This window comes from Triturus cristatus, chromosome 2_2 (genome assembly GCF_964204655.1).
Source record: "Triturus cristatus chromosome 2_2, aTriCri1.1, whole genome shotgun sequence".
Taxonomy (NCBI): Eukaryota; Metazoa; Chordata; class Amphibia; order Caudata; family Salamandridae; genus Triturus; species Triturus cristatus.
Genome location: NC_140582.1, coordinates 463881561 through 463895664, shown reverse-complemented (window position 1 = coordinate 463895664; position 14104 = coordinate 463881561).

The window sequence follows — 14104 nt, the reverse complement described above, 5'->3', positions numbered from 1 at the left end:
CCACTCGCGGCTTGGCTCCGCTGGGAGCCCTCGCTTCGAGGGATCCGGTGGGCCCCGGGCTTTGAAGATCGGGTTTCGCTGTATGCGGACGATATTCTCCTATATCTCACCTCACCGCGGCAGTCGCTCAACGTCCTCTTTGACGTTCTGACTTCCTTTGGGAATAATTCGGGTCTCACGATCAATTGGTCTAAATCCTGCGTCTATCCGATCTCCGGTGGTCCTCCACTCCTACCGCCTCGGCTTCCGATCCAGGTATCACTGAGCGGCTTTAAGTACCTGGGGATATACGTTTCGCTGGACCCGGTGGCTCGCTATGAGCTGAATCTCCTGCGTCCGCTTCGGCGATTGCGAGAGGATACGGCCCGGTGGTGCAGGCTGCCCCTGTCCCCGCTGGGTCGGGCCGCGCTGTTCAAAATGATGTCCCTTCCCAGGTTCCTCTATGCACTCCAGAATTCCTTCGATGTCATCCCAGTGGCCTACTTTCGGGAGGTAGAGAGCCTGCAGAGGAGACTGGTGTGGGACGGGCGGGCGCGTATTGCTCTTGCTAAGCTTACTCTCCCCTGGTATGACGGGGGCATCGCGCTTCCCGACATTCGCAGGTATTATTGGGCCGCGCAGCTTTCGGCCATCAACCATGCCACGTATGCGCCTGGCCTGAACCCGGCGTATGAGATGGACAAGTTCCTGCTTCCCGGCGGGGACTATAACAGGGCGCTGTACTCCCGCTCGGCTGGCCGGACCCTTACGGGTCCTACTAAGATTGCTGTGCGGACCTGGAGGGCCGCCACTGCGGCCACGGGCTGGGGTGAGCGACTGACATGTGCTACTCCTTTGTTTGCCTCCGATCGCCTGGGGAGCCTCTGGACTACGAAGGGGTTTGACCAGTGGGACACGATTGGTATCAGCAAAGTGGGAGACCTGTGGCATAAGGGCGCGGTTAAGACTTTTGCGGCCCTTCAGGCCGAATATGAGCTTACGGACAGGGAGTTCTTCCGCTATGCCCAGGTTCGACACGCCCTTCTCTCGGTCTTTCGAGAGGGGACCACGATCCCGGTTTCCTCGCCCCTCGAGGACCGCATACTTGACGGACATGTCCCGGACAGCACTATTTCTTTAATTTATAAGAAGCTGATTAATCATCGGGCTGACCTCTTGGTGCGCCTTCGGGAGGCTTGGACGGGGGATGGGGTGGAATTGGACGACGAGGACTGGCAGTCTGCACTGTCGTCCCCCAAAGAGGTCGCCATTCCAGCCCGTCTCCGGTTGGTACAGCTTAAGATTCTTCACCGGGTGTATGTGACGGGTCCTCGCTTGGTCTCGATGGGATATTCCGACGATGGGCTCTGTAAGCGGGGTTGTGGGCTCAGTGCCACCTTTCTCCATATCCTGTGGGAGTGCCGCGAGGTGGCGGACTACTGGCGCCGGGTACATACGGTTATGGGACAGGTCACTGGGGTTGTGCTGCTGCCGGAGGTGCGTCGCTGTGTCCTGAATGTGTGGGAGCCCAATGATTATAGCGCGGCTCAGACTCGGTGGGCGGCCCTGGGGAACATGATTGCCAAGAGAGATATAGCGCAGCTTTGGGGTGCCCAGCGGCCGCCCACCGTGTCAGTATGGAAGGAGAATATGGACTGGTGTATGTTCAGGGAGAAGACTGTGTATGTTGCCCGTGGTAAGCCGGGGGCATGGGGCAGAATCTGGGGGCAATGGAATGCTTATCGCGGGGGTATCTGTACGCCCCCCCGGGTGGACACCGATATCGCCATGTCCCCCTGACCCTTGACGGTTCCGGGCACCTTTTGGAATGACTACATATGGACGTTCAGTTCCCTTGGCCCCCCCCCCCGTCCCCAGCCTCCCGGTACTCCTTCCTTTCGTGTGCTGCTTAATGGTCTGACCTGGAGTTCCCCGGAGGAAGCCTGACCTGCGCCGTTTGTCTTTATGCCTCGCCTTTTGTTTTTCTTTTAGTTTTCTGTGTTTGTTTGATCTAAGTCTCCTGTGCCTCTAGAACTATCCGGACTCACTACGGGGCCGACCCCCGGGAACCGACTGCAGCTTTGATAAATGTATATTTCATTCTGTACTTAGCGGCCGGCCCTGGTGGTTGTAGGCCCGTGCTTGTAATCGAATTATTGTTCAATAAAACTTTAAAAAAAAAAAAAAAAAGAATAAATGGTGATCATTGTTTGTGAATATAGTGCTCATGGAGGAAACTAAGGGTGCCTCCATTTCTGTGGCATTTCTGTGGTGTTTTGAACTAATAGCGTCTCAGCCTTGTTGACCCCTGTTATAAGTGGTAAACTTTCTTAAAAGTGGCATTTCCAGAATAGTGACTTAAAATCTGAATTTGCCATTAAAGAAGGTTTTAAATTACAATTCTTAAGACACCAAACTCGATATTTCTTCCTGCTCCCAATTTAAAGTTATCACTTAATAAATGTAATAAGGTAACCCAAAAATGACTTTAAGAGTTTTTTACTACCAGGACATGTAAAAGTAAGTTAAAAGTACATGTCCAACTTTTTAAATACACTGCACCCTGCCCTATGGGTTGTTTAGGGCTTACCCTATGAATGACTTATATGTATTAACAAGGAAGGTTTGGGCCTGGCAAAAGGTTTACTTTGCCATGTCGAAATGGAAATTTAAAACTGCACACACAGGCTTCAATGGCGGGCCTCGGACATGTTTAAAAGGCTACCTAAGTGGGTGGCACAATAAGGGCTGCAGACCCACTAGTAGCATTACATTTACAGGACCTGTGAACATGTAGTACCTCAGCACTAGGGACTAACAAGTAAATTAAATGTGCCTATTGGGTGTAAGCCAGTGTTACCGAATTTAAAGGAGAGAGCACAGCACTTTAGCACTGGTTAGAAGTTGTAAAGTGCACAGAGTCCTTAAGGCCAACAAAAGCACCTCAGAAAACAGGAGGGTGAAGGCAAAAGGTTTGGGGATTACCCTGCAGAAAGGGCCAAGTCAAACACCCATATTTGCAGTGTACCTTGCTTCATGACCTTAAGTCTTTAATGCCTGACTCTGTGTTACAAGAGGAGGTTGAGAGATGCTTCTGCTCCAAGGGGTGTGTTGTCCACACAGCCAACCAAGAGTAATCATTTGACTCAGCGCCACCTGGCCGAACTGCTACACTCTCCGATACACATGCACACCTCTGATGGAAGTAGGCAACATAAGAGTTGTGCATGCACCACCATGCTGAAACCAGACAAAGTCGTGTGAATCCCAGCAGAGGGATTTTCTTTGGCCTCAAACAAAACCCACCACCCAAATAAAGTCAAAACCTTACCCCTGTTCACAGTTTTGAGTCTAACAAAGGCCAAAATGCTGCAGGTTGTGGTGAGTAATCCAGGGCTGGCAGTTTGGGCAGGACTGTTCCCATGAGGCACAGGGTCAAGACTGATTTGCATATAGCTGTGTCTGAACTGGGGTGGTGAAGTGAGCTGAAGAACGATGATGGATTCAACCCAGATCTGTGACTGGGGGTGAGTGTCTGAAACGTTTCAGCGCTCCGTCCATCATCTCCTTGAGAGTAATCCAGGTCTAGCATCAAGCCTCTCAGAATGCTTTGGTTACTTCCAAAGTGACATCAATTGTGGTCACAAGTTCCTAAGAACAAAGCTATCCCAAACGCTAAGACTGTTGAATGAAAATCACAAAGCATGTTTGCAGTCTTCGTGAGCCATAACTCATCACATGCTCTCCTAATGCTGTGCATGTTGCAGGGGCACCAGGGTGTCAAGGCCTCACCACATGTCCTGGCAAGGCATATCCTTTCCTGTGGTGAAGCGGACAGCTTTCTGTTTGTCATCCCTCCACAGTTCTCCTCTTCTAGGAAGTGTCCTCAACAGTCAGTCAGCTCCCACCCTCAAGTCAGCATGGTAGCTCTTCTCCTGGCACGTTTCAGAACTTTCAGGCTTTTGCTCCTGAACCTGGAAAAGGGGGCTGGGCAGTCAGAGACCAGAAGAGTTTCTCATTTTCCTTTGCTGCAGGACAATGAGTATCTTGACACACTGACTGGTGGTTTCTGCCCCAAACTTGTACCAATTTTGCAAACAGAAATTTGTGGAATCCATGGATTCCCCTCTGGGAGCAGTTTCAGGCATTGTTTTGACTTTTTTGTATTTCTCCCAGACTTGCCTAGCCATAGTCTGTGTCAGCAAGAAGGTGAGGTTGTGTTTGGACTCTCCTGTCATAGGAGACCCAAAACAAAGGTATTAAAGCAGAGGAGTCTTTCCGACCTAACTACTTCTCATCTTGTTAGGGGTAATACTGCTCTGGAAAATGGATCAGGAAAGGGGCATGGGTTTTCTTTATACTAGAAAGGGACTCTGACTCCGGCCCTCCATCCTCTGGCAAATAATTGCAATTCACAATGCTGCCTGAGCTTTATTTTAGCCTTCAGATAATGTACTTCCTCAGTGCAGGGTATCAAATTTGATTTGTGGGTAGCCAAGGCCATATGTAGCACACAGACTCTATGTACATTTTTCTACACAACCATGGTCAACATACACAAGCCTCATCCATATCCCACATGGACAGAGCAAAGGACCTGGATACAGGGGACTTACAGATCAATTAAAAAACGCTAGAGAAGCCAGTAAGCAACTTTCCCTAGTAGGCAACTGGTAAAAAGGCATGTCTTGTCTTTACAATCTGCTGAGGACCCTGCTTCTATACCTGAGAGTAGTCACAATTAGTAAAGGAGGGTGCAGATGTGTGCCCCTCTAGACCAGAGAGCCCAGCTCTGGGGCTCATTCTTGCCACAGTGAGCGCTCAGTGCACATGCATATTTGTCATCTATACCGAGGCCAAAAAAGTCCAAACCCACAGAAACTTGCTATGGGGAACTCGAGTCCGTGGTGCACACCCCCCAGAGTCATGCAGAGGACCCTTACTATCCCAACACTAAATGGGATTCCCTCTCATCTCTGAGGTTGAGACAAGAAGTCTTCCAGAGAGAGACCCAAAAGAGCTTTTCTTTCAAAAACAGCCCCCCTCAAGTCACACCGAGTCAGGCAGTGTGCAACATGTCTGTAAGCAGTACGCACTCAGAGTCAAGGAGCACATCTTTATTCAAATATAATTATAAATGCCTTCATGTGCTGAAATAATTGTTTTTGGTGATTCTTGGTTTACACCTTATATTGTTACTATATGCTCCCTCCTCTAAGGAAAAACGCCTGAAGCAAACTGCATACTTTGTCTCTCTGGCGGTTACTTGCACTGACACGCTGTTTAGCACCACATTTTGCTTGGCAGTCAGTGTTGTTGCAAGGCAGCAAAAACCAATGTTGAGATTTTTTGGCTTCATGACCAAAATGATGGGTTTTGCCGCAGCACAAAAAGACAAACCGCTGGAAAAACCTATAGGGAAATTGCATGCCTTTACAATGTAGTATTGTGTTACAAAGCATCTCATTGCAAAGCAGCAGTACACAGCAGTTTATAAAATCCGGCAAACGGTATTTAAACACCATTATTTGCAATCAGGTTACATTCTTTCCTTCATTCATTCACCCAGCCCTCAGCCTGCCTGCCTCCTATCTTCTCATTTATCTTCATGCACTCCTCCACTGTAAGACGAATGAGCATTTAAAGATGAATGCACTGCCCTTCCATATCCGTCAACAACGCTCATCATGCATTGCAAATGGCGGCACGTTTATGCACGCATTGCACTTTCTATTTTTGAATCCCACTTTGTGAGATTAAGATGAATTAATGGTATGTGCATTGTCCATTATTCTAGGGAGCTTGGCTCTGAATTCGTAGAGCAGCTCAGTCTTGATTAAAAGAGTGTCTCCTTCAGGATTCTGAATTGTAGTCCTGTTGGTTGTGCCGGGCTACAGTATGGAGCAGTTGGCCCAGATCTGGGGATTGGCAAACTCAGAAGCTCTAGAGCTACAGGGGTGCGGACCTTACCCTCAAACAAGATCAACGCCCATTGGGCTCAAAGGAGGAGAGACACGTGTGGAGGGTGAGGAGAGACGTGTGGAGGGTGAGGATAGACGTGTGGAGGGTGAGGAGAGACACGTGGAGGGTGAGCAGAGACACATGTGGAGGGTGAGCAGAGACACGTGTGGAGGGTGAGCAGAGGCACGTGTGGAGGGTGAGGAGAGACACGTGTGGAGGGTGAGGAGAGACGTGTGGAGGGTGAGGAGAGACACGTGTGGAGGGTGAGGAGAGACGTGTGGAGGGTGAGGAGAGACGTGTGGAGGGTGAGGAAAGACACGTGGAGGGTGAGGAGAGACACGTGTTGAGGGTGAGGAGATACACGTGGAGGGTGAGGAGAGACGTGGAGGGTGAGGAGAGACACGTGGAGGGTGAGGTGGAGGGTGAGGAGAGACACGTGGAGGGTGAGGTGGAGGGTGAGGAGAAACAGAGTTGGAGGGTGAGGAGAGACAGACATGGAGGGTGAGGAGAGACGGAGGTGGAGGGTGAGGAGAGACCGAGGTGGAGGGTGAGGAGAGACGGAGGTGGAGGGTGAGGAGAGACGGAGGTGGAGGGTGAGGAGAGACCGAGGTGGAGAGTGAGGAGAGACGGAGGGTGAGGAGAGACCGAGGTGGAGGGTTAGGAGAGACCGAGGTGGAGGGTAAGGAGAGACCGAGTTGGAAGGAAATCAGAAGTGGAGGAGAGAGAGAGGTGGAGGGTGAGGAGAGACAGTGGTGGAGTGGGGGGGAGGGGAGGATATCACTTTTACTTCCTCTCCTAGTGTAAGGTAACGCCCCCACCCCACAGGCCCTGCCGGGGCCGAGAGCAGATCACTGTTCGCATCAGCCGTCACCCGAGACCGCTCCGTACTTGTTGGTAAATAGAGGTTCACTATCTGTTGATAATGGGATTCACTTGGGGGGCTGACTTACCTCCTCCACCCCCAGGACCAACACTGAGAAGGCATCAGAGACCTGGTACTGCCTATACTGCAGTACTGCGAGAGAGAGGGATGGGGGGGCGGGCAGAGGAAGAGGAGTGGGGTTAGAGAAGGGACAGGTGGGGAGAGAAAGAGGAGAGAAGGGACAGAGACAGAAAAGGAGCAAAAAAAGAATTAGAGTAAAGAGGAGAGTTGGGGAAAATGAAAACATTACGAGAGAACATGTAGCAAAGAGGTGGAGAGAGAAGATGGGAGAGAGTAAGGACGCAGCCAAGAGATAGAGCAGAGACAAAAAGAATCGAAACAATACAACAGTATTTTCCAAACTCGTAAATAACCACGGGCCAAACAACTGATCTGCAATGAAGCATCCGAATCCGGTATATCATGACGTTAACCATGCAATAAAAAAAAAAAATTAAAAAACACGTATACACCATGTTGACCCTTTTCCATGCAACGTATTCTAAAATGCCATTCTCATTCATACATTCACAGCAAACCTGTTCACAAGAGTGACAGAAACTGTGGTATTAGTGTTACATTTTTGTTTACATCCATACCCACTCACTTATGCAATTAAAGGATTCATGACCACACGGTTAAACAAAACGTACTGATTGGCCTTGCCGTGAAGGAGAAACACTTGTTGACACACACTCCCGATCTGTGAAACGTTCACCCCACTTTCTCGAAATTTAAACCAGTGCATGTGTCCGACCAACTTCCTGCCGCTTATCTGAATGCACCAGTGGCAGAAGATAGTCACCATCTTGCAACAAAACAATTAAAGGGAGGCATGTCTGTCTCTCCCCACCGCCACATGTCTCTGAGTCTTACTGTCTCATGCGAGATCTCCCTCTAGGAGACAGCTGACACCGACTCTTCCCCTGAGACAGTACGGGAGATGCGTGTGTGTGCATAGTGTGTGTGTCTATATGTATATATCTGTGTGTGTGTGTTTGTATGTGTATATGTTTGTGTATGCATGTGTGTGTTGGTGTGCAAGTATGGGTGTGTCATTGTGTTCATTTGTCTTCATGGATGTGTACACATATGTTTGTGTGTATACCTATGTCTGTGTATGCATGTTTGTGTGTATGTATATGTGTTTGAGTATGTTGGTGTGCGTGCTTGTTTATATGTGTATGTGGGGTTGGTGTGTTGGTGTGCATGTATATGCGTATGTTTATGCATGTCTGTGTGTGTTTGTATATGTTCATATGTGTGTGTAAATGCATGTGTGTGTTTGTATGTCTGCATAGTTGTGTATGCATGTGATCAGAGGGAAGAGTGCACTTGAGGGCAAAGAGGAAAACATACAGGGAAGAGTATGTGAGGGCAGAGAGAAAAATACAGAGGGAAAAGCACGTGAGGGCAGAGAGAAAAATACAGAGGGAAGAGTCCATGTGAGGGAGGAGAGAAAAATAGAGGGGAAAGAGCTCATGTGAGAGCAAAGCGAAAAATACAGAGGGTAGGGCGCATGTTAGACCGGAGATAAAAACATAGAGGGAAGAGAGCATGTGAGAGCAGAGAGAAAAATATAGAGAGAAGAACACATGCGAGGGCAGCGAAAAAAATACAGAGCGAAGAGCACATGTGAGAGCATAGAGAAAAAATGCAGAGGGAAGAGTACATGTGAGGGAAGAGAGACAAATACAGAGGGAATAGCATGTGTGAGGAAAGAGAGAAAAATGGAGACGGAAAAGCACATGTGAGGGCAGAGTGAAAATACAGAGGGAATAGCACATGTGAGACCAGAGAGAAAAACATAGAGGGAAGAGCATATGTGAGGACAAAGAGAACAAGTACAGGCTATGCCAAGCGGAAGTGATCGCGTTTGCGATCAAACATCAAAGCGGCGAAAGTGAAAGTAATCGAGCAGAGCATCAAAGGGCTGGGTGAGAAGGGAGGGGGGAATGCAAGGGTCAAAGCGGCTAAAGTGAAAGTAATCGAGCAGAGCATCAAAGGGCTGGGTGAGAAGGGAGGGGGGAATGCAAGGAGCAGAGGAGCAGGTGTGCACGTGCACGCCATCGTGCACTCAAGCCCTAGGCCAGCAAAACCATGTGGGTAGCACTTTTGAAAGCCCACTTGCAAAATGTCTCAAAGAGACAGCTTTCGCTGTCTCAGCGAGACCTAAAAATAGTTAGATAACTGGTGATTTATGATCCTGCTGGAGAGCAATCATTTGTCTGTTGGTAGTTTTTAAATGCAGATAAACTGAATTTTATGTTGATAACTCAGTGGGTTACTGCCTTTGTCACAGAGATCCTTGTGCTACTTGCAATTCCGATGTTACTATCCTAACACAGGACAGTGACCTATGAATTGTCATCAAAGAGTTGCATACAAACTTCACCTTTTTTGTGTTGTGAAAAAGTTAGAACGTCTCCAGTCTTTTTCATTATTCTTATGTTGCTAAAAAGAGTTTGTTTGGGCAGTTATATATTGTTATCAGTAAAGCCAACCCCCAACCACTGACTCTTTAAATCCTGAGTTTGTGCTTCTCCAGACCAAACCCTTGTAAGGGACAGTACATGAAAAAAAGCTTTTTGAGAGTGATAACATTTAGAAAGAGATTTAGAAAAGTGTGCGTTTTACTGGGCCTTGTAAGACTAAGAAGAGATAAAGGAGGGCCAGGAAGCAGGCCTGGCTTGACATATAAGCGACAAATCGGGCCTGCAGTGGCCCACCCAAATACACTCTAGGCCCAAATAATAAAAGTTCCTGGATCTGGGCCTGGCCCAGGCTGAGACAGCTTCCCGGGCAATCACACAGCCGCACCCGAGTATTTCACAGGTGTTTAAAAGACCTTTTACTTGTTAATGAGGCTTTGTTGTTTTTTCGCCCCTTCTTAGAGCCCCTGCATCTCCACTCTGCCTATTGCAGGAAGAATTAGCCCCCCCCCAAAAAAATATTACCCCCCCCCCACCGAAATTTGGCTCTAGTTGTTCCTCTGCCCTCAAATACTAATTATGACCAGTGGCGGCCGCCGCACAAAGAAAGTGGGGACGCACAAGAGGGGGAGGACGAGTGGGGGGGAATTGAGGATAAAAGTAAAATGTTTAAAAAAATGTACCTCTCACTGCCCCGATGCCCACGGCCGCATTGGTGCTTCAGCCCTGGCAGTCTCTGAGATGGCACGGGCTGCTCAGCCAATTCAGACGCTGCTCTCATGCTATGAGAGCAGTGCCAGGAATGGTCTGAGCAGCCTGGTCTGCGGCTCAGACACTGCCTGGGAGCTTGTGGAATTTCTCCAACCACAGCTCGGTTGGAGAAATAGAAGTGAGCATGTCTGTGTGGCCGGCCTAAGACGGCCAGCCAAATTTACATGTGCACTTCTAAGTGCCCACTCCTGGCTGTTATGACCCTGCCCCGCCCCTCACTCACGCACGGTCAGCCAGCGCCCATCACAGAAAAAATAAAATGATATTGTTTTAATATTTTATATTCTGTGATGACTCTGACCAGCAGGACGACACTCCTCCACCATTACGGAGGAGCCGCCCCTGATTACGAGTGAGCAAGGATCGAATTCCGAGTTGTGTGGCGCTTACCACACCCACTTATTACAGGGTCCACAAAAGTCTGCATCCTTCATTAAGTAACAGCAAGTCTTACCTGGGGAAATGATAAGAGTATTTCCTGGGACATGAAGATTTTGGTGAATTAAGCATCACAGCCTGCAGGCATTTCACCAAAAGCGCAGAATGGGCGCGATTTATCACACTCAATACATTCCGAATGCCGGGGAGGTGGATTTTATTGGTTATGATAAATACCACCTTTCCTCCGAGGTAAGGTGATACTTATCACCTGGCCTCGGACGGAAGGTGATATTCAGAGCCGAAGCATCTACGTGATGCCGTCACGAGAAGGTTAGGTAGTCTTGTGGGTAAACTGCTGACCTTGGAACTTGGACACCTGGAGCGAATATCTAGTGATGCTGGTCAATTTCCCTGAGCCTGAAATTGTAAATATTTGTAATGTAATCATGTAATATGATGTAAATGTGAATTGTCTGTCAACCTACTGCTGATGTATAGAATTCATCTGCTCCCCATTTAAGCTTATATAAAATGCATGCCAGCCTTTACATACACAAAGCATACATCAACTGGCTGTTAATCTAAGGCTGGCGATACCTTTATCTGTGCATGACCTTCATATATTCAGGCAGAAGGGCGGTGGGGTTGCTTTAAAAAACACATGACCCAAACTCGCATTAGCTCCATGCCATCTCTACAAAGAGTTCAGATTTGGTTTTCATCTTCCTCAAATATTGATATTTGTCTCAGGGCTGTAGGACATTTGTCACAATTGATGGATATTGTTGTAAAGATTCCATATCATAGTATGGCAATGGCGCTACCAAACTTTGGAGCAAGTTTTAGGCCCTGATTCTAAGTGGGACATTAAAATCCAATCCCTGTGTAAACTCCTGTGTTAACAGGGACCAGAATTAGGAGTCATGGGATAATGACCGCACCCCGCACAATTTTCCCACAGTGAATTTTGGGGCAGAACTTGCTCTGAAAATTCCAACATATGTGAAATTGGGTGAAAAAAGTACCACATTCCAAAAGTAATTTCTATGTTTCATTTGGAAAACTCAGAATATGAAGTATTTGCAACACCTTGAAGGTATTCACCACACCTGTAAAATACTATACCGCACAATATCAGTAGTTACCGGATTCAGTAAATATTTAGCCTCCGTTTGGGCCATTTGTAATTGGGGATTTAGAATATGGTGGAATTGCCACAGCCCTATAGATGTACAAGCATTAAAAGAGAGCTTGCTAGGGCTTTGGCATTCCAGCAGGACATTTCTTAAATCAAATAACCACTGCTGTTGTTGTCGTACTTTAATATTCGGGACCGCGTAGGGGACAGGGCCCTACCCCTGTCTATCTTGGTATTAGCGAACCGCAAATGGTAAATGCGGCATGTACGAGTGCTTTATATACCGTTCTAGCTATGAATGCACTGTGTACACGTCATTCTGCTTCACTACGCGGGTTCCATTTTGGAAGCAGTGGCCATCTTGTCATTGCCCTCACATAGGCTATAATGGAGCAAACACGGGCCTCACAGTACATGTGCTTTCCCGTGACTTCTCTGTGACCTGGTCAGCTGGCTCTGCTGCCCTGGGTCAAACCGGTCTCACGAGCTCCCCTTCCTCCGTCCACCTGTGATTAGCATCAGGGCTTGACCCATCATAAAACCCTCTCATTCTACACAAACCTCCGGCTAATCTCTTCCACACCTGCTTGTTCCTGCTTTATGACTTGTTTCCCAAAACAGGAGATGCTCATGTTTATTGGGGGGTCTGCCAACATCAAATGTGGGATCTGAACCTTAATGTGTAAATCATTGTGGGCTGGCCGAACTGGAATGTGGGATGGTCATCATGACTCTGCTTTTCTTTGTAATATATACTTGTATATGGCCGTATCATAAAACCTAGGAATGTATGCTTGAGGCCAGAAAAGGCCTATTTAAAGTGAAGTCCGTTTCTATGATTTTTCAGCAGTCTCCTGAGAACATACACGCTGTTGTACTTCTAGGATACCTGTCATTGGTCTGCAGCCAATAAACGATTCTTTGACTTCACCCAGAAGACTCTGTGTTTCTGTAGGTCCGGAACAGGGTGAAACCCAGAAGTCATAGGGTGTGTGCCCCTGCACCGCTGGGACTAAAATACCCAGTACTTCAGTTTGGCGCCCAACTCGGGACGATTTCAGCGGTACCAGTCCAAGCCAGAGGTTCGTGAGGAGCTTCGTGTGGAAATTCCGGAGGAAGGCCGCCACTTCATCGACCCCTGCATGTCGACGTGGTCCGAAAGTCTTTTCTGCGAGGTTCTCCGCGTCCCGACGGCTACGAAGGACTGCTGCCCTGATTAATCGACCTGTTTTGGACCCTTGACGAGTTTGAGAGAGCGAAACAATCGAGAGAGTCTTCTGGTGACGCCATTGATCAGCAATATTCAGTTAAGTATAAGTGGAGCGTCTCCCATTTGTTTTGGTATCCTTCGGGATCATTTGAAATTAGTGATTTGGAGTTTGCAAACGCCAAAACCAGAGGACTCGTGTATTCACGAGACTATCGTAATCGATAATCCTTTGACGTTTGGATCTAGACTAGTGAGCGAAGATGCCTGGTTCTGGAATATTTGGTAGATTATTCTGTTTGGGTTGTGGAAAAGATTTCCAGCTAGAGGAATCATGTCCGGTTCCTCCGGTTGGAACTCCAACTTATGAGCTCTATGTGAAACATGGCGTAGGCCCCATTGCATATAACGAAGTATGGATCCACTACACCAGGAAAGATGGTGTTTTAAAATGGCCCCAAAATGGTAGTTTCGATACTGATATTTTAGATAATTTGGAAATTAAATTGTTCAAGAAGAAAGCCCGGCCGGCGATGTTTGACTCTTTTCGCTTATGGCGAAAGGAAGCCAAACAAAAGGAAATTAAGCTAGCGAAAAAGAATAAAAGAGAGAGAGGTATGACAGTAATGCAAGCAGCTGTACAATTTAAAGACAATGAGGAGGAGCAAATGAGTGAGCAATTGCACAGGCAGCGCAAGTTAGGTATCGACAAATGAGTCCGAAGAAAAGGAGAAAGATCCCCTGATGTCACATTTGTTGAGTTCGCCACCCCCGTATGCTCAAAATGCCACGGCGCCTCCCCAGCTTGTAAATATACCACCTCCAGTGAATATACTGCAAGCCTTGCCGCAGCCGCCAGCGGTGTTCCCGACTGCCCCCGCGCTCCCTGCGACTTTGCCTAATTCAGCAGCTGCCTCTTCTGACACTTTTCCTTGCACTACTTCAGTACCTGTTTCTACATCCTCTTTTCTTCCCTCTGTTTTTCCCCCTGTTTTCGCCTCAAATTCTCCTTCGGCGCGACAACGTTTAGCTAATGTGGTTACTACGTTAATGTCGCCTCTCTTTGATGCGTCTGGTGCGACTCCTGGCTTACAGCGTAAGCAATTGCGTAGTCAGTTGCCTAACCCCGATGAGAAAAAGGTAATAGATCGCATGGCGCGCAGATGGATTGTTTTCCCTTCACTGTATGATGTGGAGTCAGTGGTTAATGTCTTCCATCAGTGGGATGCTCCGAAACAGAGATATGTGTTTGAGAAAATGTGTGAGATTCTCTGTGAAGAATTGGAGGATAGTGGTAAAAACCCGAGCCCGCA